General features: G+C 38.0%; 1 long non-coding RNA gene across 3 annotated transcripts in view; it reads left to right on the forward strand.

The window, feature by feature from the left end:
- The window catches only part of LOC120890825 (uncharacterized), a 90,701-nt gene that overhangs the window by 35,028 nt on the left and 32,557 nt on the right, over positions 1–23,116 (forward strand). The gene's annotated exons all lie outside the window — the stretch shown is intronic.

Here is a 23,116-nt window from a genome sequence, read left to right on the forward strand (position 1 = left end):
GTCTGGTATTTGTCCTCTTAACAGTCAGAAGGGGGCTCCCTGCGCTCTACAGGTGTTTCAGACCCAATTCTGACTGCTTCACATGGAGTGTACATCTTAAACCTCATAATAAATCTTTCCTTATGATTTTATAGAAACTGAGGCATGCATAGACTTTATCAGCTGTCCCAGCTAATATAGCCTGGTAAGTAATCTGAATCCAAGCAGTTTTGTTCTCCAACTTTCTTCTTGAGCTACTACACTACACTGTTCCTCTGTTTGCTGAGTAGTGATAAAAATAATGTTTTTAAATTTATAGACTATTTTCTAGGCACTCCATATGTTATGTTTCAAATTCATCCTGACTACAATCATGCAGAATAAATGATAATGTCTCTATTTTGCAATGGAAATAAAATAAAATTCTGAGCTAAATTGATCTCTTTTCAGTATAAAATACTCAGCCTCATGTAATTTTTTATTTCTATAGCAATACAAAACTGACAGAGAGTAAATACAGTCCTGCCCAAATTCCTGCAAACTCTGTTTAACTTTAAACTCTGTGTACTTCCATTCCTTCCTCATTGCTTCCATAAGAAAGGGAGAAACAAGAAAAAAGAAGGGAGTTATATATAAGGTTCTCTGTTGATCTTACCATATTGTTCCCTGCCCAGAACCCATGCCTGAAATTTGGCAAATAAGAGATAGAAACTATCTTCTCTTTTCTCTCTTTGCCATGATCTTTTTGAATATCTATGAGTAAGTTGTATTTGACTTGTTTTAGAAATTAAGATTCGTCCGGGTCTTTCAGTTGCTGTAACACACCTACATTCTTCTTGGCCTTGAAGTCTGTTTAACCACCACATTTTTGTATCTGAAGCTTTTTCAACATTGATCTTGGCAAGGTTTTTTTTCTTTTTTTTTTTTCTTTATATTTGAGGCTGCCACAAATGGGCCTATACTTGGAGAAGTGTGTGATAACCTCTATTTCAATCTCCATATTTAAATTTTAGCTTTTCATTTTCTTTCTGACTACCTGAATTAAAAGCTCATAATCTCTAACAGCTGGTCAGTTTGGAGTTTCTTTGAATGCTGAGTCAGTGTTTTAAAAAGAAGTTCAAACTCTGTTCCTCTTTGGCCATATTTTTCCCAAATTGAACTAAAACTTTATGTTAGTGTATGTCTCTCCCTAAGCTTGAAATCTCCTAACAGTCCATCCTCCAATAAACAAAACGTCCCATGCCTTCCTCCAATTTTTTTTTTTTTTACATGAGTAAAGGATTTGGTGTCAATTCAGCCCAAATTGAACAATTTTTATCTTGCACCCATGTAGGATTGAAAGTGAAAGTAGGGCAAACTCTTGGTTTCTGGGAAATGGATTGGATACTGAGAAAGCAGATTCTTCCTCAATACAATGAGCTGAGAGCAGGTTTGTGCCTTTTTTGTGTGTCAGTTTGCTTGAAGAATTTTCTATGGATTTTTCCTTTTAGCTGCTGGGTACGGGCAAGCTACACTTCTTCCTTTTCTTGTTGAGTGAGTTCTCAGTCTATGAAGTCCTTATATCCTTCAAATAGCCACAGCTCCAATTAATTCATCATTTAGTGTATGTTTAATGGTTTTAAAGATAGTCCCAAATATTAGTGTCCCAAGAACAGGTAGACTGAGTTTCAGGTGTGGAATGGTCTGCAAGGAAGGTGCTTTGCACATAGAGAGCTCAGGGCAGCAAAGCACAGAGTGTGCCCCAGCGGGGTTCCTCACTCAGCTGGGATCACTGAGCCCCACATAAAGCCCAACCGGACCTGCACATTAGGAAAACAATTGACAGGAAGACTAATTCTAATCAATAACAGTGACTTGTTCCCTTCTAACAAAAGCAAAGGCCTGGAGAGGAAGGGAAGGGGGGTAAGCAGGATACTGAAACCCAGCCAAGGTTGCTGAAGGAAATTTTTGAAAATTTTAACAATGAGAAACTGATTTTGATATTAGTTATATTATACATTTTTTCCTTTTAATTTGTCTTCAAAGCACATACACATAAAATGTACCATAAGAAAACATGTGTGCAATTCAGTAGTATTAAGTATGCTCACATTTTAGTACAACAGACTGTGTCCCAGAAACTCTGTAACTGTTGAGCAATAATTCTTTTTTTTTTTTTTAAATTTTTATTGTTGGTTGTTCAAAACATTACATAGTTCTTGACATAGTTCTTTGATTTAAGTGGGTTATGAACTCCCATTTTTACCCCGTATACAGATTGCAGCATCACATCGGTTACACATCCACTATTTTACATATTGCTATACTAGTGTCTGTTGTATTCTGCTGCCTTTCCTATCCTCTACTATCCCCCATCCCCTCCCCTCCCATCTTCTCTCTCTACCCCATCTACTGTAATTCATTTCTCCCCTTTGTTTTTTTCCCCTTTCCCCTCACTTCCTCTTGTATGTAATTTTGTATAACCATGAGGGTCTCCTTCCATTTTCATGCAATTTCTCTTCTCTTTCCTTTTCCCTCCCACCTCTCACCCCTGTTTAATGTTAATCTTCTCATGCTCTTCCTCCCAACTCTGTTCTTAGTTACTCTCCTTATATCAAAGAAAACATTTGGCATTTGTTTTTTAGGGATTGGCTAGCTTCACTTAGCATAATCTGTTCTAATGCCGTCCATTTCCCTGCAAATTCTATGATTTTGTCATTTTTTAATGGAGAGTAATACTCCATTGTGTATAACTGCCACATTTTTTTTTTATCCATTCGTCTATTGAAGGGCATCTAGGTTGGTTCCACAGTCTTGCTATTGTGAATCGTGCTGCTATGAACATCGATGTAGCAGTGTCCCTCTAGTATGCTCTTTTTAGGTCTTTAGGGAATAGACCAAGAAGGGGAATAGCTGGGTCAAATGGTGGTTCCATTCCCAGCTTTCCAAGAAATCTCCATACTGCTTTCCAAATTGGCCGCACCAATTTGTAGCCCCACCAGCAATGTACAAGTGTACCCTTTTCCCCACATCCTCACCAGCACTTGTTGTTGTTTGACTTCATAATGGCTGCCAATCTTACTGGAGTGAGATGGTATCTTAGAGTGGTTTTGATTTGCATTTCTCTGACTGCTAGAGATGGTGAGCATTTTTTCATGTATTTATTGATTGATTGTATGTCCTCCTCTGAGAAGTGTCTGTTCAGGTCCTTGGCCCATTTGTTGATTGGGTTATTCTTTTTCTTATTGTTTAATTTTTTGAGTTCTTTGTATACTCTGGATATTAGGGCTCTATCTGAAGTGTGAGGAGTAAAGATTTGTTCCCAGGATGTAGGCTCCCTATTGACCTCTCTTATTGTTTCTTTTGCTGAGAAAAAACTTTTTAGTTTGAGTAAGTCCCATTTGTTGATTCTTGTTATTAACTCTTGTGCTATGGGTGTCCTATTGAGGAATTTGGAGCCCGACCCCACAGTATGTAGATCGTAGTCAACTTTTTCTTCTATCAGACGCTGTGTCTCTGATTTGATATCAGGCTCCTTGATCCATTTTAGTTAACTTTTGTGCATGGCGAGAGAAAGGGATTCAGTTTCATTTTGTTGCATATGGATTTCCAGTTTTTCCAGCACCATTTGTTGAAGATGCTATCCTTCCTCCATTTCATGCTTTTAGCCCCTTTATCAAATATAAGATAGTTGTAGTTTTGTGAATTTTTTTCTGTGTCCTCTATTCTGTACCATTGGTCCACCCGCCTGTTTTGGTACCAGTACCATGCTGTTTTTGTTACGATGAGCAACAATTCATTATCATCCCATTTCTTTGTTCCTGGTAACCACCATTCATTCTACTTTGCTTCAAAGAGTTTGACTATAGTTACTCTTTTGATGGCTATATTTGGGTGTCTAGTTGACTAGATTAAAAATACCTATAAAACTGGCAAAGTATTACTTCTTGGTGTGTTTGTGGTTGTATTCAGAGGAAACTGGCATGTGAGTTAGTGAGCTGAGCAAGGAAGATCTGCCCTCAAAGTGGATAGGCATCATCATATCAGCTGAGGGTCTGAACAGAACAACAACAACAAAAAAAAATCAAGATTTTGCCTGTCTTTCTCCTGAAGTTGAGATATATTATTCTCCTAATCTGGGGGCACTGGGAAGCTAGGTTCTCAGGCCTTCAGACATGGATTGAGCTACACTATTGGAGTCCCAAGATCAGTAGCTTGCTAAAGGCCTGCCATAGGTCACATGGACCATTTTTCCTAACAAATCCCCTCTCTTATATCTCTATATATGTCCTCTTGGTTTTGCATCAGTGGAGAACCCTGACTAATAGTCATATAAGTTTAATCATTCTCTGTTTTTCTGAGATGTGGTTAGGTTACGTATCACAGAGTATTTAGGATTCATCCATTGTGTTAGTGAGCTTTGCATTACTACAACAAAATATCTGAGGCAATCAACTTAGTAAAATGTAAGGTTTACTTGGCTCACATTTTGAAGGTTCAATGTCAAGATTGTGGACACATTTCTGCCTAGGTCTCTGGCAAGAGTTACTTAAGGCAGGTACTTTACAGTGAATGTTCACTTTTGGAACCATGAAGCAGAGAAAGAGAAGGCCGTGGGGTCTCCAAAGTTTTTTGGAGGGCACACTCCAATGACCTAAGGATATCCCATAGGGCCCACTTTCAAAAGGTCCACGGCATTTCCCAACAGGTTACTCTGGGACAAAGTCTTTAACATACAGATCTTTGGGGACTCTCATTCAAACCATAGCACCTGTGATGTAACATGCCACAGGATTTCCTATTTTTTTGGAAGCTGAATAATACTCTATTTTGTGTACACAGATAGTATATTTTTAAAATCTGTTGATGTACATTTGTTTTGCTCCAACCCGTCTATCATGAACTGGGTCTGCAAATATCTCTTTGATATCCTTCTTTTGATTCTTTTGGACTTATACCTAGAAGTGAGATCACTGAGTCATATGATAATACTCTTTTTCAAGGAATTTTTACACTTTTTTTTTTTTAATAGCAACTGGAACATTTTACATTCCTACCTACAGTGGTAAAACTTCCAATTTCTCCCCTCCCTTGCCAATACTAGTTTTTTTTTTTTTCTTTTTCTAATGGTGCCTACACCAATGGGAGTTAGGTGATATCTCTTGGTGTTTTTATTAGTGTTTCTCTAATGAGGAGAAATATTGAGCCCTTTTCATGTGTTTAATAACCATTTGTAGGGGCTGGGGATGTGGCTCAAGCGGTAGTGCGCTCGCCTCACATCCGTGCGGCCCAGGTTCGATCCTCAGCACCACATACCAACAAAGATGTTGTGTCCGCCGAGAACTAAAAAATAAATATTAAAAATTCTCTCTCTCTCTCTCTCTTTTAAAAAAAAATAACCATTTGTATATGTTCTTTGCAGAATCATCTGTTCAAATTCTTTGCCTATTTTTCAAGGATTTGTATGGTTGAATTGTAAAAATTCTTTTTTTCCCCCATTTTTAGTTGGTGAACTAAAATTATACATAATAGAGGGATTCATTGCTACATGTTCATACATGCATATGATATAACAATATACTGTTTTCAATATTGTTCCCCAATATTCTGCTTTCCCTCCCCTCCTCACTTTCCTGGATCATTTTCCTATATTTAACTGATCTCCTTTTGATTTTCATGAGATCCTCCCAACTTAAGTTCCATTCACTTTCCTACAAATGATGTGATTTCATTCTTTTTAATGACTAATAAAACTCCACTGTGTATATATGCCATTTTCTTTATCCACTCAACCACTGATGAACATCTAGGCTGGTTCCATAATTTGGTTATTGTGAATTGTGCTTATGTAAATATGGGTATGCATCTATCACTGGAGTATGCTGAGTTTAATTCTCTAGGTTAACGATCAAGGAGTGGTATAGCTGGGTCATATGGTGGTTCCATTAATTCTTTATATATTCTGAATATTATTTCTCTAATTTACCTTTCAGCCAAATGGAGAGGCCAGATTCTGCTAATGAGGGCTAAGGAGTGATGGGCACCAGGAAATTAGTGAGTCTGAACTGCATCTGAAGAAGTAAATCCACCTTGAAGCCAAGTTCAGATGGATGATTAGACAGCATGCTGCTTCACGTACATGCAATAATACACATACAATCCTCTCTCCACAATAGCAAATCTCAGTTAAATTCAAATAAGAAATCCCGATTTTGTGGGGGAAAAAACCCTCAACCATTCATTTATCTGCTGAGAAAAACTAAGGCAATCTTAGGAATGAAAAGTTAGCTTAACTTTAAGAATTAAATGACTATAGGGACTTTCTATATTATAAAAAGTAACGTCTGAAGGAAATGAGCAAAAGTGCCCAAATGTAGTACTGGAGCTCATTTCTGTTTGCCTAGCTATGAGCTGGCAGAGACCTAGAGTCCCTCCTAATAAGGGGGAGGTGTTGTACCCTCATTCAGCTTCTCCAAGTTGGATGACTTCCTACTACCGACAAGAGGGAGTGTATACTTGTCGCATACCCAGTGCCTCCAAAAGCAATTGCAGCTAGCTTTGCCCAAGAAACCCTGATCCCCTGGAACCTCAGTAATCTGTTACCACTCTGATGATTTTATCCTCACACTGGCTCCTTAAGAAACAAAAATGGGAAGTAGGTAGTGTCCCTTTGTTTGACCCTGTCAGGACCCATTGTGAAAAGATGAGAAGATCAAGACATTCATGCCTTTAGTTGTGCTCTGGTCTTTAATCTAAAAACAAAAAGGTAAAGAAAAAGAAAGTATGTTGCTTTGGGGGCCTTTTTTTGCTCCTAGCACCAGTTTTTCCTCTCTTTGTTCTTAGCAGTGTGAGTGGCTGTTTATCTGGCCCCTCCCTCACTGCTGTTCCTTCCTTCTCATGAAAAGAACCCATGCAATCTGCATTTAGGGTAAAATTGGGAGTTCATAACCCACTTCAATCTAATGTATGAAATATGATATGTCAAGAGCTTTGTAATGTTGTGAACAACCAATAAAAAAATAAATAAAAAAAACCAAAAAATAAATAAAAAAAAATAAATCCCACCATTATGTACAACCTTAATGCACCAAAAAAGTGGGAAAAATAAATGACTAAATATTCTGCAAAAAAAAAAAAAAAAGAAAAAAGAAAAGAACCCATGGGCAGCCCTTTCATTTTCCAGTTGCAGCAGTGGCAGGGCTGAGCAGGCCAATGTCCATGGTAATTCAATTGTGTCCCATCATGAGAAGGCAGTCCCAGTGCATGTCACATCCTCAGTTCATCTCCTGTCTACTGATGCCTAATGCAACACAAGCCTAGTAGTGGCACTGAGGGACATGCTGCCCTCAATCAGGTTGAAATACCACATTTCATCAGATCTTCTGTCCCCACAGCAGGCCTTCGTTTAAGAAAATGAACGGACTCTTATAAATCCCTTCCCATCCCTGCTCCAGCCTCATAGGTTCCTGTCCCTGAGCAGAGCTGCCTCAGAGCTGCAGAGACAGAAGCTGAGAAGGGAAGGAAGCCTTTTTACCTGCTCTTCCCGCTAAGTGTGGGTGGACTGGCTTCTCTCACTTCTCTGCTTCTTGCTGGATGGCTGAGCTTTTATTTCGTCCTCCAATGTCATGACCCATTCTGGATTTCTATCATGAAATAATGAACAGCAAAGCAACTTCTGTATTTAGAGCCATGTAAAACAGAAAGTACTTAGTCCAGGGCAGTGAATCAACAACCAGAAAATGGATTTCCAGGACTGTGCTGATGGGTGTGATTGACAGAATCTTCAAATATTTGTCTCAATATCACTGTCAACCGCAATCTTCAAATATTTGTGCTAAGAGATCTCAGAACCAATTGCTTTTTAACATATTGTCCATTAGTTAATAGAATGTATTGGAATGTTTCTCATGATTAGGGTACATTTAAGCATTCTAGAGTGAGGAAGCATCATATTATTTTTAAGACTAATTTCCTAAAATAATAAGCCCACTCATGGTGGGACAAGTTATTATTTTAGAGTTGCAGTATGCAAGGGAAACTGTATGCCTTTCATACTTTTGAACATCCATCACCTGGTACTTATACTCAGCACACAAGAGAGGGCTCCCTGCACTCTACAGGTGTTCCAGACCCAATGCTGATGCTGTATTTGGAGAATACATCCTAAATCTCATAAGAAGTATTTCTGTTGATTTTACACTAACTTAAGCAGAGACTTCATCTGTTATCTCAATCACAGCACAATAAATAATAAATCCAAGCATTATGGATTCCAAACCTACTCGATCCACCTTACTCTGCTGCATGTTTGCTGCGTAAATAATTGTAAACATCATGACTTTTATGTATAAATTGTTTTTTTAGAGTTATATATGTTTTGTGTCTGTTTCAGTACTGCCCACAATTATGCAAAATAAGGTAATGTTCTTGCTTCTTATGAAAACAAGAAAGCTAAGAGGATTTATCCATTAAGGCTTCCCAAGTTCATTAGCAAGTCACAGAAGTGAGACACAAACTTTAAACTCTGGTTTAAACTTCAACTCTATGCTGTTTCTTCCATCCCCCTTTGCTTCTGCAAGGTAAAAAGAGAAAAGGGAGAAGAAAGGGAGAAGAAAGGGAGAAACTTACAAGGGTCTCTGCTGATTCAACCATATTCTCATATGGCTGCATGCCTGGACACCAGTGTCTGCAGTTGACAATAGAGATTAAACTTTCTTGTTCTTTCCCTTCTTTGACATTCTCTTTTAAAATATTTCTAAGAAACTTATTGAATGATTTTGGCAGGTTGCAGAATGTAGCAAAATGGCAGTGTACCTGACAGTAGATTAATTGGAGTAATCTAAAGATACCAGAAGAAATTAAAGACCAAAGAATAATAGAGTCTCAATGACATGAACAGTAGTAGCATGTGATGTGACATTCTTGTATTCACAGACATACTTGTATTCACAGAAAGAGAAGAGATAAAATGGAACAGAAAAATATATTTGAGAAAACCAGGATTCAGAGCTTTTCAAGTTAAGTGAACATCTCAAACTAACAGATACTAGAAGCTCAATACATTAGATAAATAACAAGAAAGTCACACCTGAACATATGTTTTGACTATGCTGCATTCCAATGATAAATAAACAGTTCACAATGCAACAGGAGAAAAAGTAATACAGCACATATTGGAAGCAAAGATAGGGATTATGGCTGATTTCTCAGAAACAATGCAGGCTAAAAGAAAATGGAATGACATTTTTAAAGTGCTGAAAGAAAAATTCTGTAAAACTTAATTCTGTATTAAATATAATATATCCTTTAAAACTAGTGATGACATAATGATATGTCGAGATAAAACCTGAAAGTTTTCTTTACTTATAATTTAAGAAGGCTAAAGAAAGTTCATTGGACTATAGTACCAGATGGTAACTTAATTCTAGGAAGTAATGAAGAGTACCATAATTAGAAACTATATGAATATTGCACACACAAAACAACATACACACACAATCATATTATAAAACTACATGCTATTGCATGTTTCCTATATTTTTATGCCATTTCTCCCATTCCTCTCAAAGAGGAAGAAGAGTTTAAGTTTAAGCTAATATTTCCAATATTAGCTGTAGTAGACCATGGAAAATCAAGGCTGTATATTACAATTACTGTAATACTGCTAAAGTATAATTCAGCTAAAATACAGTGATTAAAATCAACTGTAATTCTAAAATAATTCTAAGTCCTCCAAAAGAATGAACAAAGGAGGAAAAATAGGGAGCAAAGAGAAAGAAAACAAATAATAAAATAGTAAACATAAATTGGACCATGAAATAATTCCATTCTATATTGATGGGCTAGATTCTGGAATTAAAAGCAGACATTATCAGAATGAATATGAAAACAATGCCAAACTATAAACTCTCCACAAGAGATGCATTTTATTTATTTATTAAAAATTAAATTTTTTATTCTAATTTGTTATACATGACAACAGAATACATTACAATTCATATTAGATATTTAGAGCACAATTTTTCATCTCTCTGCTTGCATATAAAGCATATTCACACCATTCACGTATTTTTCATACATGAACATGGGGTAGTGATGTTCATCTCATTCCAGCTCAGCCTCTTATTGAAATAGAAAAGTGAACTTATTTGTCTATCTGCACAGTTATTAACACAAGTTTTTTTAAGAGAAACCCCACATCTGAAGAAAGTTTTTGCCCATATAATAACTTTTACTTTTATCTAAATAATATTAACTTTCAATTTCTATATATTTTAACTTTGAAAAAATTTTTTATGACATCTTCTAGTTTAAGGAAGCAGCTGGTGGCAGTTGCTCTATTAACAATGCGAAAGAGAACTGTGGCCAAGAACATAAGGGCAACTTACTTGCATGAAAACTTCCCATAAAGCTGAAAATAAATATATCATTTCAGCACAGAATTTTATTTATTTTTATTTATTTATTTTTTTAAAGAGAGAGAGAGAGAGAGAGAGAGAGAATTTTTTAATATTTATTTTTTAGTTATCGGCGGACACAACATCTTTGTTTGTACGTGGTGCTGAGGATCGAACCCGGGCCATACGCATGCCAGGCGAGCGCGCCACCGCTTGAGCCACATCCCCAGCCCTCAGCACAGAATTTTAAATTTACAATCTTCAATAAAAATATTTTCTAAACCATTAGGAACAGGTTTTCATTGTGGTCAGACTATGATTCTCTCAACAACCTCTAGGCAACCTCCAGGCAATCTCCACTTCTTCTCACACAGGTGTCCTCTACATAGAATTGATGGAATGGTGGCTTTCAATGTAATGTTTCCATGTCCAAATTCTTAAAATTCAGTGACAAAATATGGCAAAACATTCTTATGTTTTTTCTCATAAGGCAGATCAGATAACATTGAAGCTTCTTTGCTCCCTGTTCTTTGGACTCTGAGGTAAGTTGGCATATAGTTTTTGTTTACTTTCACCAGAGATGTCAGTTCCTGAGAAAACAACTTATGAAGGGGAAAGATCTGTTTTGGCTCATGATGACAGAGGAGTTCCTGGTCAGTTTTCTCCATGGCTTTGGTACCTTGGCAAGCAGTCACCACCTCAGGAAGTTCAGGATGCTGTCCTTGTGCTACAGGTTTCCCAAGACGGGCAGACCTGGGGGCAAGCTTCTCCAGGAACTCTGAATTTGGCTCAGGTCCTGGGTCACTCATTGCACTTGAAGAATCAGGAGCTCTGTGAGTGTCTGGGATTACAGGCGGACACCCTGAAGCATAGCGCGAGCGAGTCCTCCCAATGGCAGAAGAGATGCAGCTCTGGCTACTGGAGGGTTCTGGAGTCTGCACTAGAGCCAGGCTGTGAGGTGGCTCAAGAGATGCATTTTAAATATAAATCCTTTGGGCCTATCACAATGGTGTACAACTTTAATCCCAGTAATTCAGGAAGCTAAGGCAGGAGAATGGCTAGTGTGAGGCCAGCCTCAGCAATTTACTGAGATCCTGTCTCAAAAAATAAAAAGAGCTGAGATGTAGCTCAGTGGTAGAGTGTCCCTGGACTTAATCCCCAGTACTACAATAAATAAATAACAAATGCATAACTATATACCATTTGAAATAAAAAGTATGGAAAACAAAAATAGGCAAACAAAAATCATAAGAGATCTGAAGTGGCTATATTAACATCAGGCAAAATAGACTGCGGGAAAAGGAAGGTTTGACACTTTATAGTGATTACAAACTGCATTGAGAAGTATTACCATACATGTAGGTGTTTATTCCAAAAGCCTGATCATCTGTTCAACAAAACAGACATAATTAAGGGAAGATGAAATATATTCTGAAAAACAGGCAACAATCCAATAATGTTTTCAGCTTCTGTTAACAAAAGTTATCCTATCTCTGTTTTTTTGGGGTGGGGTGGGATACCAGGGATTGAACTCAGAAACACTCAATCACTGAGCCACATCCCCAGCCCTATTTTGTATTTTATTTAGAGACAAGGTCTCACTGAGTTGCTTAGTGCCTGGCTTTTGCTGAGGCTGGCTTTGAACTTGAGATCCTCCTGCCTCAGCCTCCCGAGCCACTGGGATTACAGGCGGACGCCAACGCACCCAGTTATACCATCTCTCTCTCTCTCTTTTTTTTTCAATATTTAGTTTTTAGTTGTAGCTGGACATGATATCTTTATTTATTTTTATGTGGTGCTGAGGATTGAATCCAGGACCTCGAATGTGCTAGGCAAGTACTCCATCACTGAGTGTCAACCCCCCAGCCCCTCCAATCTCTTGTTAAGATGAGCCTTTATAGTATGGAGTTTCCTCAGTAAACCTGGAATGGAACTACCATTTGATGCAGTTATTCCACTCCTCAGTATATACCTAAAGGACTTAAAATCAGCATACTATAGCGATGCAGCCACAACAATATTTTTAGCAGCTCAATTCACCATTGTTAAGCTATGAAATCAACCTAGGTATACTTTAACAGATAAATGGATAAAGAAAATGCAGTACATATACACAATGTAATAATACTCAGTCATAAAAAAGAATGAAATTATGGAATTTGCCAGTAAATGGATGGAACTGGAGACTATCATGCTAAGAGAAATAAGCCAATCCCCAAAAACCAAAGGTCAAATGTTCTCTTTGATATGAGGATGCTAACACACAATGGGGGGAGGGGAGAGAATAGAAGTTCATTGGTTTAGACAAAGAGGAATGAAGGGAAGCTAGAGGGGATAGGAAAGACAGTAGAATGAATTGGACATAACTTTCCTATGTTCATATATGATTACACCACCATGTAACTCCACATCATATACAACCACAAGAATGGAAAGTTATACTCCATGTATGTATAATATGTAAAAATACACTTTACTGCTATTTATATCTAAAAAGAACAAATAAAACATAAAAAATAAGATGAGCCTTTAAAGAAAAATAGTAAGTAAAAAGAATTTTCTAAACCTCTGAATGTAAGTAAAACTCTTCAAGGCCTAAATAAAACCATTATCTGTTTTGTTATCCAGAGATGTCTCCAAGGGTCTGGATTCCATCCTTTTGGTAATGTAAAGAGCCAGAAGGATAGAGCGCCAGTCTCCATGTCACTTTGGAACTTAGCCCAGGTTCTTATCCTAGCTGTAGTCATTTCTTCTTATGGAGATAAGAGGATTATTAAACTTATTAACCAAAGAAGTGGCTACCTCAATTTGCAGGTAATTATAGCAGGAACTATATGAAGAAAGCTGTAGCAAAGTCCAGGCTATAACAGTAACTTGAGCTGTTAAATTCTTTTATGGAAAACAGGATGCCACTGATACATGCTTATGTTTGTTAAAAATACTGCAGAACACAGAAGCATCTTATGCACTTGGATGTATAAATTGTGTGAATTACATTTGATTTAGTTTATTAATTTCATATCCTGATACTTTGCTGAATTCATTTATTAATTCTAGAAGTTTTCTGGTGGAATTTTTTTGATCTTCTAAATATAGAATCATGTCATTGGCAAACAGTGATAATTTGGGTTTTTCTTTTCCTATTCATATCCCTTTAATTTCTTTCATCTGTCTGATTGCTCTGGCTAGAGTTTCAAGGACTATGTTGAATAGAAGTGGCAAAGATAGCATCCCTGTATTGTTCTAGTTTTTAGAGGGAATGTTTAAAATTTTTCTCCATTTAGAATGATGTTGGTCTTGGATTTAGCATGTATAGCTTTTATGATGTTGAGGTATGTTCCTACTATCCCTAGTGAAGGGGTGGTATATATTTTTAAATGATTTTTCTGCATCTATTGAGATGATCATATGATTCTTGTTTGTTTTTAAGTCTATTGATGTGATTGTGATAGTCAAGACAAAGCAACTCCCTTTTGTTTAGTAACTCCATTTTGTAAAACAACTATGCCAAGTAGAAGGGTCGTGACTGGGGCAAGATGTTCTTTTCCTTTTGTTATAGAAACCTTTAAGAACATGGAACTACCTGATGGGGCATTATTTCTGTAACTGGGTAAGGGGGCTCTGTTTCTATTACTGGGGTGACTAAGCTAATTGTGATTGGCTAAGTGTCCCTTGGCCTGACTGCATTCTCCTGCTTCTGTAACTTGGCTTGCTTGCATTGGCTGGACTCCCAAATGTCCCTTTTGCAGTTTTCAGGCTTATAAGGAGCATCCTTGCAATTGTTTGGGGCTAATCTGGGGAACAGCTTTATGTTCTGGTCAGTCACCACTGGTGTGCGTCAATAAAGGCTTGATTCAATTATACGTGAGTGGTTTGGAAGTCAATTTATGAAACCCAGGGATGATGCTTTAACTATAACATGATGAATTGCATTTATTGATTTCCACATGTTGAACCAAACTTGCATCCATACTTGATCATGATGCACTGCTTTTTAAGTATATTTTTGTTTATGAGTTGCCCAAATTTTACTGAGAAATTTTAGTGAGAATTTTTTTGTCTATATTCATGAGGGATATTGGTCTGAAGTTTTCTTTCTTTTATGTGTCTTTGTCTTACCATTGACTTTTAAAAAATATTTATTTTTTAGTTGTAGATGGACACAATATCTTTGTTTTATTTTATTTATTTTTATGTGATGCTGAGGATTGAACCCAGGTCCTCGCACTGCTAGACAAGTACTCTACCGCTGAGCCACAACCCCAGCTTCTCACTGTTGATTTTTATATGTTAATTTTATATCCTGTAAGTATACCTAATTTATTTACTAGTTTTGAAAAATTTTCAGTGGAATCACTATATTTTCCTATATGAGATCATGTCATTCTTAAACAGGGATAATTTAACTTTCATCTTTATAGCTTGTATGCCTTTTCTTTCTTTTTCTTGCTCATTTTCTGGCTAGAATTTCTAGTGAGTTGTTGAACAGAAGTAAATGTAGGGTGAAAAGTTTATTTCAGTGGTACAATGCCAGCCTGTGGGTTTGATTCCTTGAGTATGGGCATGCCTACACACACATGCAGAGCAAGCATAGGCACCTATGTCTTGTTCCTGTCTAAGAGAAAAAGGAGCTTTCCACCACCGAGTACGATGTTAAGTATGAGTCTGTTACAGGCAATCATTATTGTGCTAGGTTGCATTCCTTCCATACCTAACTTGGTAAGAATTTGATTATAGGGCTGGGGATGTAGCTCAGTGGTAGAGGGCTTGTCTATCTTGCTTAAGGCCCTGGGTTCAATCCTCAGTACTAAAAAAAAAAAAAAAAGTTTTATCATAAAAGAATGTGCATTTTGTCAAATGCTTCTTCTGCATCCATTGAGGTAATATATGGTTAATGTAGTGTATCGCTCTATCAAATTGCTTATGTTCAACCATCCTTGCATCCTTGGGATAAAGGCCACTTAATCATTTTGAAGGACCCTTCTCATTCTCATAAGCTGTTGAAATTGATTTGTTAATAGTTTGTTGAGAATTCTGCAACAGGGATGTTGGGCTGAATTCTTCTCTCAGGGGAACCCTTGCCTAGATTTGATATCAGGATTTTGTTGTCTTTGTGAATGAGTTATGAAGTGTCCCTCTTCAGCTTGTGCAAGGAAATAAAGAAGCTTGGTATTTTAGTTCTTTTTTAAAAAAATATTTTTATTAGTTGTTGAAGGATCTTTATTTTATTTACTTATTTATATGCAGTGCTGACAATCAAACGCAGTGCCTCGCACATGCTAGGCAAGTGCTCTACCACTGAGCCACAATCCCAGCCATGATATTAGTTCTTATTTAAAAGCTTGGTAGGATTCAGGAGTGAAGTCAATTGGTCCTGGATTCATTCCTCCCTCCCTCCCTTTCTTCCTTCCTTCCTTCTTTCTTTTTTTTTTTTGGGTGGAAAACTTTAGTTATTTTCTTTTTATTATTAAAAAGCATATATATTTGGAGTCTTTCTTCTGGCTTTATGGTGGGTAATTGTTGTAAGGCAAAATATCTTTTAAAATAATATTCTGTAACTCTGTTGGAAGTATATAATGTTGTGGAGAAAAGTATTGTTAAAATAATTTCCTAAATCTATGGAATGAGACTTATAACTGAAACAACTCCAAGAAAGATTAGCCAACAGACTTGTTTAGAAATTGTGATTTTTTAAAAAAAATTTTTATTTTATTTATTCATTCATTTATCTTGGTGCCTGTCCTTAGCTTTGGAATTTGGCAGAAATTCACAGGTGGGAAGAGTCTTGTTTACTATCATGCTATTCAAAGCTTAGCAAGGAACCAAAAATCCATGGATGTCACAGCCCTCTGGAGAGCCTAACTTTCAGTTCGGAATTCTGAGTGAAATTAAATCAGAGGCACATTGGATTCATGATGTGTCAAAACCATATCGGAAAAACCAGTCAAGAGTCTGTAATAAATTGGGCCTTTGCTAAGAGTGGAGTCTGCTGATGACTTGATCTTGAGCTTCCCAGCCTCCAACGCCGTGAGCAATACATATCTGTTTATTAGCCAGTTCTATGGGTGATTAATAAGCAGCAGTCCAAAAGGACTGCACACCTCCACTCCAGCTTTTAAGTCAAAAGATATAGTTATACTTAATGGTGGTGCCAGGTAGATGGTGGTTGTTTACTTAGTATGTTTATACATTATCTGTTTTTATATATATGTTAACAGGCAGATGGTGTTTTTCACTTGCACAATCAAGGTATAGGGTCGCTCTATGTTGGCATTTGGGCTCAAAATGGAGCAACTCATGGCAAACAACTGCTTCACAAAATGGAGTGATGCAGAGCCTGAAAACCGTGTTCTGTTCCTCATGGAGGAACTCATAGAAAGACACAGGCTGCTCTCCACAGGATTAAAGCTGAAAGCTATCTAAAAGCCACTATCAATCAAGGACCGAGAAAACTAGGCCAAAAGTAGGAGAAAGATTAAATCTGAGAGGAAATTTTAATGTACAAGAAAACAAATATGCAATAGAATCAAAGCATCCAAAAGGTTGGTGTCTGATGAAGATTAATGGAATTGGCAAAACACAAAGAAATGACAAATTGCCATCTTCATTAGCAAGGATATAAAATGACTCAAGAAAATCTTCTCCTACACTAATAATTAGGACAAAGCAGACAATTGAAACATCTTAATTTTGTTAATCTCCTAGAGAACTGAATACATTAGACAAGTGAACTTCCAAAAAGAAGAATATCCCTTGATCCCTTGAAGAGACAAGACTTAAACATACGTTTTAACTTTTGCCTTAAGTAATAAACTTAAGACTTCTCATAGCAAAATTCAACAGTCTTTTTTTTTTTTTTTAGTAATATTTTCTGGGTAAGTTTTATGTATCAGGTGTGGCAATTCAATTGGTTATTTCTCTGCTAAGAAGTATTTCGTAGGCACTGATTACATGCAATACTCAGACACATAATAGGGCTTACTTAGGTACTTCTGAGTTATTGATATTAAAGTGGTCAGATAGGAAAGTCTGCTCAGTTCATTGGTTGTTCTCACCCTCATGGTGTGAGCAGAAACCAAGCACTTAATAAAGTAGCAGGGTCAAAAAGAAAAGATGGTGTTTCATTCTGAGAAATGAGAAGGTAAAGTCCTTGAAAACAGACTGTTGCAACTGGGGTGATCCTTTTATCTATGTGGCAATCTTCCTTAAATTATTGCAGAGGATGCAGTACCCTGTGGCTGTTGCAATGTGCCTTTCCCATTCATATCCAAGGAGAGTGTGAATTCCCAGTTCTGGAATGATCACTTTTAAGACTTGGGAGTTTAGCACAGGAAACATTCCTCTTTGTATCAGCAAAAGAGGGTTTGTTAATGGACAAGGACAGGGTAGTCCTGAGGAATAATGAAGTCAGTGGGGCGGGGGGTTAAAGTGTGTGATGGGTCAGGAGAGATGAACAGGACTAGGCTCACTTTCTGTGAAAAGACAGGAGGCACAGCAGGCACAGGTCTGCTCATGCCAACTGTGCATCCTCCAGAACTACAAATCCTGACCCATCTCTCCTCACTCCACAGAGGATTCCACCATAGACCTCACAGTGTCCACCCTGGACTTCAGTGGAAGCACTGATGAACCCAGCCTAATTCCATATTAAGTTTGGGAGCCATCTCATCACAAAGTCATGAAAAGTTAATTTCTGTTTTACTGTAAATTACTGTGATTTCTAAACTTGTTTGGAATTCCTGCCTGTGCCTTGAACTTACCCATGCCTGGCTTTCCCTGACCATATAACAACCCTCTCTGAAACCTCAGTGGCACCTCATAAATTCTGATGTTGGGATCCAAATTTATGCCTTATCTTGAAATGTTAAGCCATGTAGATCATTAACCTACTGTCTGCCTTCGTATTATGCTTGTCAAAATCCTGTTATCTGTAAGTTCTCAAGACACTCCCCCTTTCAACTTTTTGTGCTATAAAACTGTGTTCCTAGAGACCTGGGGTACTGATCTCTAGCCCAGGGTTTTCAGGACAGACAGTCCTATCCAGCTGGTGTACACCAATACAAGCTTGCTTTAATTTGTTTTAAAATTGGAGTTGGTAGTTTTTTCTATGCGTCGGGGTTTAATAGCACCTCTCTAGGATATAGACGTACTGTTTGAATATTTTCACCTCCCTATCATATTCTATGAGCACATCATTGGCAAAATTTAATCTGAAGCTTTTGTGACTGAAAAGCAGGTTGTCAAATTTGTGGGGTTGGGAGTTCAAGTTCCTGACTTTTAAGCCCCAGGGGTTACTAATATCACCACAAGAACCCAACATCTCACAATAGGCCACGAGGTTACTCAGCACAGCAGAATGCAAAGGACTAAGGTGAAGAGCTAGAGAGCCCCCAGGGGCAGATGTCAGGGACCCTGGGGACAGAATCCAGAGTAGTCTGGAGCCCAGTCAGTGCACTCAGGACTCACACCCTGCCCCCAAGGGGTTCTAACTTGCACCCCCATTGCCAGGAGAAAGGCTGACTTAAGAAGTCACAGTTACAAGCCTGTAAGGGCATCAGATATTAAACATGTTACCTGAAGAGAATTCTGAAACAAGGATCAAGCTCAAACAAGATGTGAAAGCTCTGCCAAGCCATGGACAGCTGGAGCTCACCTCAGACACGGATTATCTCTCAGGTGTGTCTTCTCAAGCCTAACTCAGGAGGGGGAACGTCCTGAGAACCTGGTGCTGGCCCTCAGGGCTGGCTTGTGAATATGGGGAGACAGTCAATAGCTATGGACAGAGAATGAGAGCAATTGAAACTAAAAAACAATATTTTCCAAAACTGTTAGGAATTTGCAAACTCAGCATATCCATCATTTCTGAAAACCTCCGTAATTCCTCAAAGCAGTTGAGTTACAGGAATTCCAGGTTCCTGTCAGGAGCTGTCAGTACTGTTTGTACTGGTGTCAGGATCACCCAAATGTAGCAGAGCCTCCTGTGCTGGTTACCTTCCCACCCTCTGCTGCCCATGTGGACTCTGAGCAGGACAGAGGGGACCATGTGACACTGTCAACTCTCCTGCTCCCTTAACATTCCAGATATTTTTGGAGAGAGGTCTGTTCTCTATTCTTTGAACTTCTAATGGGTTTCTGCCCAAATCCACCCACCACCCAGCCCTGAAGAGTTTCTGTAAGAAGGAAATGCTGTGAGGACTATCGAAGCCCAGAGGGACAGTTGAGAAGTGATTCCAAAGGGACAGCTTGTAGACTAAGTAGGAAATGAAGAAGTGTCCAAAGCAGGGGTCTTCATATTGTATCAGAACACCATGAGCATGAAATTGCCTCACTACAATTGAAGATGTGCACAAGATAGAACTTGATTATTGAATCATTCAACCAATTGATTTTTATGATTGAGGAGATCTATCAAGATCCTTATGCATCCTGAGAGGTAATAAACTTGCTTACAACAAGTGTTGTAAGCAAAAAAAGCCAAAGTGCATGAAGAATCTTCTCACACAACTGTTATTTTCCATCTTTTCACCTTTAATCCTTATCTCTAAATCACAATCATCTCAAGTCAACATTATGATGTGACCATTTATTATCATTATCACTGCCTATACAAATTAGAGAGATATGATGGGAGTGCACTATTTTATTATTTTATTTAGATAAGGTACTAAATAAAGCAACACTACCCTGCTTTAGCACCTTATCTAAATAAAATAATAAAATACTCTTTAGTATTCAGGGTTTTAAAATATTCTGTTTGTGACATTAGTCTACATTTTTGTGTATAGCTAGAAGATCACTTTCTCCCACCGACATAAAGTACTCCATCTGTGAGTATATCACAATATTTATCCCTGCAATTGCCGATAACCATTTGAGTAGTGTCTACTGTTTGGGGTTTATGGGCAAAAACCAATTATGAAAATTCTCGTACCTCTCAGTTTTTGTTACCTTTAGCTCATTCTCCAAAACTTTTCTCAGAACCAACCTCTTGCAGAAAACCTGATCTCCAAGACACTCTGTCTTGACTCAGGAGACATATTAAAGAACTTAGAGCACTTCTAGAATACACAATTTGGACCTGGCTACCCTTCTCTGGGAACTCACCTTCTGAGTTCTCTTTCATGTGCTAGTTCATGAAGGGCTTCTTCACTCTTCTAAGATCATTTATCAGAATAAAACTTATTTGTCAAATTAAAACAAGTCATCTCAAATTACATGGCTTCACAAAGGGAAAAGCGCACTGGAGTGGGATTTCTGTGACTTTTCCTGTGATATTTGGGGGTGTTTTTAAAGGATGCCTAGACCATTCTGAGTCTTGACTGATCCCTGCAACATGACTGTTGTCATCACCTTTGGGATCCTTCAGCTGTGGATATTTCTCCAGCAAAGCAATTTAGCCCCATGTTTTATTACTTAGTTTTATGCTGATACACACATTCTTAGTATTCTCTTCCTTGCTAATAGATATGTAAATGAACATTTACAAACAAGCAGCACTCCCTCTCTATCAGAAGCTGGGGATCTGGGTGTTAAATTCTACCTTTGTCTCACCTACTCATACCAGATTATCCAAGTGTCTACTCAGCTATGAAAGAGAAGGGGGCATTACCTGGAAAACGGTGAGAGGTCACATAGCACCCATTCATCCTTGTTTTGGAAACTTATGCAAAAGGTAGCTCAGGAGGAAAGGGCCAACCAGATTAATTTTTTTTTATTGGTTGTTCAAAACATTACAAAGCTCTTGACATATCATATTTCAAACATTAGTTTCAAGTGAGTTATGAACTCCCATTTTTACCCCAAATACAGATTGCAGAATCACATCGGTTACACATACACATTTTTACATAATGCCATACTAGTAACTGTTGTATTCTGCTAACAACCAGATGAATTTGAATTACACATTTTGAGGGATCTTGGGCCTTGGTGATGTTCCTGACCAAGCCACCAATCTACATGCCATAAAATATTTCTAGCCTGGGAAATACAGATGCCCCAAGAGGAAGACTCTACTATCTGGATAATCTGCAGAAGTATCACAGGGACATTAGCTTAATTCCTTAAAAAGAGTTGCACAGTCTGATATAGATTTAGAGATTTAAAATCAGGCTATTGTTTTGCTAGAACAGAAGAGCAGCTGATTTCTGGAAGTTGGCTTATTTATTGTACAGTGACTCTCCATTGCTTTCAGTTTCCGTCTGAATTATGTTCACAGGTAATGCCACTTCAGGCAGCCTTGGATGACCTAGGGGGTTGTTTGTCGGGCCAGAAAAACCTTTGCACTGATTTTGAAACAAAATCAATGATGTGTTGAAACTTGTAAGGTCCCTCTGAAAGTAAGGGCAACTTTATCATACTGAAAATTAAAGCTCAAGTTGTTTTAACTGCCCAACTTCCTCAGGCTGAGAACGGAAACGATGCCCCCCAACCCCACATGCTTTAAAGTCGCCTAGCTAAATCTGCATTCTATTCCTATTACAATCCATTACTGCCTTTTGTCCCACTCTGCCATCACTTCCCTAATAAAATCTTCCCTTGCCCTTGAGTTTTTGAAGATGGCAATTTGAAATGAAAAGGTTTTCTCTGTCTTCCATCAAAGCTGGTCTTGAATAAAAACCCTTTTCCTGCCACTCTGCCTCCTGAGGTTTTGATGGAGTGAGGAGGGGTCAAGTCTTGACTCTTGTCCTCACACGGAACAGTTCTGCGAAGTCATACTGTGGGCAGTTTGGAGGGAAAAACAATTTGGAGGGAAAAACATGTTTAAGTGTTCCAGCATTTCCCATTATTGTTATTCCAGAACAAGTATATGATATTTACTCTTTCAAGTGTTTCTCCAAATAGCCAGTCATTTCATAGGCTACATTTGTGGGGTTTTTACAAGCACTGATGGCCTGGCCAGGAACTATTACTTTTTTAAAAAAAATATATTTAATTGTACATGGACACAATACCTTTATTTTTGTTTATTTAGTTTTTTTTTTTTTTTTTGTAGTGCTGGGGCCTGAACCCAGTGTCACACATGTGCTAGGTAAGCACTTTTTTTTTTACCATCTCCAATTCATTCTACCTACTGCCAGCAGGGGGCGTTGTTGAAACACAAATTAAATCAAATCACCATTCTTACAAGTTTTTAAAAAATGAGTTCGTAAGTCTTCCATTACAGTTGGAATGAAGCCCAGTCTCCCTGCCAAGCACTGAAAGACCCTACCCAACTGGGCTCTTGCCTGTCCCTCTTCTTATCTCCCTTTGTCTCAGCTTTACCACCTGGCCCTTCCTTCAGGGCCAAACACATCAAGCTCTTCCTCACTGAGGACTTGGTACACAAACTCTTTCCTGCCTGGAATTCACATCCCTCATATCCATTCTAATTTTGTGCTTAGTGAAAATTCATCTTAATTCTTTTCCTGATGAAAAGATCACCAACTGATTAGCCTCAGCTGGTTCTACACTTTCTTTCTACAACACCGACTCCTGGCACACTGTGCTAATCCTTTGTAATTCTTATAAGATATTCAAATTCTAAATGTGGTGTAATTCACTTGATGTCTTATTTCTGAATTGAGACATATAAGAACACAAAAACTATGATTGTTGCATAGCCATGTTTCTTCAGCACCTTCCAAAGGTTTCCCCTGTGCCAATAGGACATGGCCAGGTCAGTGTAGTAGCCTTTTTTCCTACTGACCAGATGCAATTATGATGAAAAGTAGTCACTTTGACCTCACTCCGGATTCCAAGTGAGTTTTTCTCTCTGCACT

Source organism: Ictidomys tridecemlineatus, chromosome 11, assembly GCF_052094955.1.
Source record: "Ictidomys tridecemlineatus isolate mIctTri1 chromosome 11, mIctTri1.hap1, whole genome shotgun sequence".
Taxonomy (NCBI): domain Eukaryota; kingdom Metazoa; phylum Chordata; class Mammalia; order Rodentia; family Sciuridae; genus Ictidomys; species Ictidomys tridecemlineatus.